This window comes from Dromiciops gliroides, chromosome 2, assembly GCF_019393635.1.
Source record: "Dromiciops gliroides isolate mDroGli1 chromosome 2, mDroGli1.pri, whole genome shotgun sequence".
Classification (NCBI taxonomy): Eukaryota; Metazoa; Chordata; class Mammalia; order Microbiotheria; family Microbiotheriidae; genus Dromiciops; species Dromiciops gliroides.
The window spans coordinates 301362016-301367349 of NC_057862.1; the positions used below are offsets into that span (position 1 = coordinate 301362016).

Consider the following 5334-nt stretch of genomic DNA (forward strand, 5'->3'; position numbering starts at 1 on the left):
TCATCTACAAAATAAGTGAATTGGACTGGCTGATCTCTAAGGTCCTTTGCAACTTTAATTCCCAGCTCTTCCCCTTATGATCTTTTTTTACCTTGGAAAGGTCACTTCATTATTCCAAGCCTGAATTTCCACATATGAAATTTGGAAGTAATAATATTTAAGATCCATTCCTACTCCAATCCCTCATCAAAATATGTAGGTGATGCTGGGTTCTCCTGATTGGTCTTCCTCTATCATCTCACTTCTCTCTCATCTTCCACAGTGCTGCTAAAGTGATTTTTTTTTAATTGTGCAGCCGATCATGACATTCCCCTACTTAATAAAATTCGGTGGTTCCTTATTAGTTCATCTCAAATATAAATTCTTCCATTTGGGTTTAAAGCCCTTTAAAACCTGGCCCCAACTATTTTTCTTGCTTTTACTGTATACAACCATGATTGCTACGTATACTACAGTCCAGTAAAATTGGTCTTCATATTGCCACAGTCCACTTCATATTTTTATGCCCTCTCATAGTTTATTCCCCAAGGCCTAGATTTAACTCCTCCCTTACTATTGCCCCATAAAATCCCTATACCCTTCAATATTCAGATCCAAATACTAACTTCTACAGGAAGACTTTCCTGTTCACCATAATTGCTAATATTGTCCTTCTCCTCCAACATTATTATATATTGTCTATATGTATGTGTGTGCACATGCTGTCTCTTTCAGTCAAACTGTAAGCTTCTTGAAGAGACAGACAGTTTTACTTTTGCCTTTGTATCCAGGGTTAAATGCAGTATCTGGCATAGTTGATACTTAATAAATGCTTGTTGCTTAAATCAGTGATTGAAGGATGATAGATTACAACTCCTGACTGCTTCTGTCAAGTTGGAAAGTCTCCATGTCTGGCCCGAGCAATGGAATGTAACACTGACACTAAGGATGATGAGGGGCAGCTAGGTGGCACAGTGGATAAAGTGACAGCCCTGGATTCAGGATGATCCGAGTTCAAGTCCAGCCTCAGACACTTGGCAATTACTAGCTGGGTGACCCTGGGCAAGTCACTTAACCCTCATTGTCCCTTAAAACAAACAAACAAACAAACAAAAGAATGATGACTAGTTTAGTTATGTATAGAAAGGAACAATACTCAGAATGATGACTACTATGTTACTAATTTTGCCATAGCATAAAATCATATATACAGAGTGGAGGGATAGTATAATAGAGTAGAAAGAGTATTGAATTTGTTGTCAGTGTCTTACACTGTCTATGTAGCCTTAGATAATGCACTAACCTCACAGGGCCTCAGTGTCTAGGGTAAATGAGGCAATTGGACTAGATGACCTCTAGGTGGTCTTTTCATGGCCTAAATCTATAATTCTAATACCTTATTGTTGGTTTTTTTTTTCCTGTAGAAGAAGCACCTAGCTAGAAGAAATCACAGATTGTTTAAGGTGTGAAAAATTCTTATGCAGCCTTACAGTGTTGTCATGAGGAAAGTATTTTGAAATCCTTAAAGCATTATTAAAATGCGAGTTATCATTATTTGAATAGTTCAAAGCCCAGTTAAAATCTTGTCACCTCCATGAACCTTTCCTTGATCCTTTCTACTTTATTATCACCCTTTCTTCAGAACTTGAGACTACTAGTCCTAGAAGAAGTCAGTATGCTACTCACTCCTTATTGGCATTTCTATAATCTCCTTTTGTTGCTATCTCTTAGCAATCTCTCCTCCTGTCAGAGTCTCTTCACTTAAGTTTTTTACCCAATTGAGATCCCTGTAGAGGTTCACTATTAGCCCCCAAGACATTCTTTTATTTTTCTGAAGTAGCTCAGTACCTGGCTCATGGGGTGGCTAGGTAGCAGAACAAATAGAGTGTCAGTCCTGGAGTCAGGAAGACCTGAGTTGAAAAGCAGACTCCGATATTTACTAGCTGTGTGATGCTATCCAAGTCACTTAACCCTCTTTGCTTCCATTTCATCATCTTTAAAATGAACTGAAGAAGGAAATGGAATACTACTCTAATATCTTTGCAAAGAAAAACCAAAAAGGGGTCATGAAGAGTCAAACAAGACTGAAAATGACTAAACAACAACTAACTCATAGTCTTCCATTCTGCATCATTTTTTGCCTTTTTACTATGGAACTTTAAAGTATATATTGACTTCCCTTCAAATACTCTAAACTCCTAATTCCCCAATGTCCATGATCTATTCCACCACCCTACCTCAGCTATGCACATTGATGGTCATGGCATTGAACCTGTCATCACCCATAAGTATTCCTTTTCAACCATCAAATCTGCAAAATGCTTTTTTTGAATCAAAACCCCCAACTCCTCAGGACCTGAAAGCCTTCCATCTCTCACTACATTCCCAGGTTATCAGTTCCACTTTAATTTTATTTCCCTTCCTTCTTAATCTCAATAACACACTTAATTCATTAAACTTTATATCATCCTTTGCCTTCAGCTCCTCTTCCCACCCCACACAGCTATCAGTGCTCACACCTTATCAAACCTTCTCTTCCTATCAAAATTAGATTATCTCCAACATCTGCATCATCAGATCTGACTCAAGATCTGCATTCTGAGTTGAAGGAAATTATGTAACCATGTTTACTGGATCCTACACTACAGTGTACCTTAATGGAACCTTCACCATAATGTGATGAAACTTTCATTCCATTTTTTTATGCTTGGTACTTTATTCACAAAAAGGGAAAAGTTTGTCAGGAAGAGGTAGCTTCTTGGGTAGAATCTGGAAGTGACATTGCTGAAACGACAGGAGCCTGGGTCCTAGCACAAACAGGGGAACTCTCTCTCCCTTTGGTACCTCCTACTGTGTGAGTTAGGCTTTCTTCCCAAATGGACTCCTTCCTTCCTCCTTCCCTCGGGACTCAAACAATCATATCTAGGGCTTTAGGAGTTCCCTCCAAACATAGATTCCAGGGGATAAAAGACATTTCTGAAGAGCTTGCTTTCCCAGACTGGCATGACTGTTGTGGGGGGGAAAGGAGGCTATGAGGCCAGAGAGGAGTTGGCTGACTCCTGCCTTCTCTCACTGTGGTGTTATCTTGGCAGCCTCAGCCTGGATAGGAGTAATGAGGTCCTCAATGATAAGGAAGACAAAGAGCACACTGATGATCACTACTGAGTTGTTGCTAAACTTACACATGGAGCTTTAAGAGGACAAGTCAACCCTCTATATAAATTGGCAAAGAAAAAGCCATCATTCTTCAGTTTCATGACACCTTATTTTGGGGATATCTTCCAGACTGGGCCACCCAGGAATTGATCCACATCAATCCAGTTGTCCTTGGTAGCTCTGCTGAGAATAATCCCCCTAGAATACATCAAGTAGCATACCATGCATCTACACAGTACAGCCAGGGTCTGGTTATCAAAGTCTGGAGAACTCATTCCTGTCATTCTGTCACCAACACCTGCCACTTGTGTAGCTTCTGCTCTAGCTGTTGAATTTCCCTCTTATGGCATCTGTCATTTAATATTAGCTCATGCTCCAGCACCTCATCCCATATGTCCTTAAGCTTGCTGTAATCAATCAGATCCTCAACATTTGAAAAATTCAGCACTTGGCCCCCTTTTGCCAATAGCTGAATTGTCTGTTTTCCTAGGAGATAGCATTGTTTCATGAGTTGCCAATGGCACTATAGGGTCTTGGATATGGGGGACATGTAGAAGGCATTTGGTATCTGTGCAGCAGGTCTTGGAAGGTCTCCAAGGAGGGCTCACCGGCTGATCCCACCTTGCTCAGAAGCTGTTCTTCAGCTTTGCTGAACACAGTTTTCTTTTGGTTTTTTGTTTTTTTGGTAAGGCAATTGGGGTTAAGTGACTTGCCTAGGGTCACACAGCTAGTCAGTGTTAAGTGTCTGAGTCTGGATTTTAATTCAGGTTCTCCTGATTCCAGGGCCATTGCTCTATCCACTGCACCACCTAGCTGCCCCTGAACAAAGTTTTATTCTGTATGACTGCAATGGCCTCTGGATGTAGCTGCCTCATTGCCTGACAGACCAACTTGGAGATGATAGCATCATACATCAGGGCATACCTGGCATTATTGGACCTCCTAAAGAGGAAAGCAGCAGCAGTTAAACTTCACACCCAGGTAGACAAATGTCAGGTCATTGGTCTGTAACACAGCATTGGTGAGCAAGAGATCATCTGCTGGCTTTTAGTGGCCTAAGTCCTTGGTCACCTGTAGTGGTTTCTCACTTTCCTTCATGCACTTAGTAGGGCTAAGGGCAGGGGTTGAACTGAGTTGGTGAAAGTACTAGAGTGCTGAATGCCTCAAATACCTTCTTTTCAGTGGAAGAAGGCTCATTCCCTGAGCAATACCTTGGCTTCATTCCTGTGCACTCTTGTCCAGAGTGATGATTTTGCCAAGCTGATCTCCACCAACTTGTTATCAAATTTCTTCCTTGTAATGAACCTGAAAGAACTTCTCCATTTGCAAATGCCTTGAGAAGAGTTTCACTTCCATCCAGTCAATGACTCCTAATCTTCTGAGCAGCTGGCAGTGTTATCAGAGATTAATCAAACAGTCCTTGAGAATCTTTGTCCATCCTTCTAGCTTTGTAAAGCCAAAAAAAAAGGGATTGGAAGAGTCCTAAAGGTTCATCCAAGTATTCAGATACATTTACTTGAGAGGCTGAGAAGGAAGTCATTCCTGGACCACCAGCTGCTATGCAATATTCTCTGTGATGATAGCATCAGCCACAGTGTCTCCACTGACTTTCATGAGACATTTCTAGTTCTGGGTCTTGGAAGTGAACCTGATCCCTTTACCCCTAATTTGATTTTCTCTCTCTCTGTCCCAACAGATGTCCTTTCAAGCCTTCTTTGCTCATAATCCCACACCATCTCCTCCATCAGATGAGCACATCACCTCATGTTTTACTGAAAAATAAATCCCAATGACATGATGATCCCTTTTTCTCTCATTTTTTACATCTTTCAATTTCTCTATATCACTCCCTCATTCTCTCTTCCTTTATTAGATTCTAAAAAAGAGTTGACCCTTTTCCTTAACAAGGCCAACCCCTTCACTTGCATTCTTGGTTTTTATTAAGTCTATCCAGTCAACAAAACATGAAATCAAGCCCTGATTTTTAGTGTTTAATGATTTCTTAGTTGTACATGCTCACACTGAAATTTTAACAATTAGCTCTCCAGAGCTGGTAAGCGAATAAGCATTTACTAAGTGCCCACTATGTGTCAGGCACTGTGATAAGCTCTGGAGATACAAAGAAATATAAAAGACAATACTAGCTTTCAAGGAATTCACAGAACAATGGGAGAAATAACATGTATATAACTATGTACA

At 40.5% G+C, this 5334-nt stretch overlaps 1 pseudogene; it reads right to left on the minus strand.

Annotated features, from left to right (window-relative positions):
* Positions 1-3048: 3048 nt before the first annotated feature.
* Positions 3049-4573, minus strand: LOC122744131 (annotated as a pseudogene).
* Between the last annotated feature and the right edge of the window lie 761 nt (positions 4574-5334).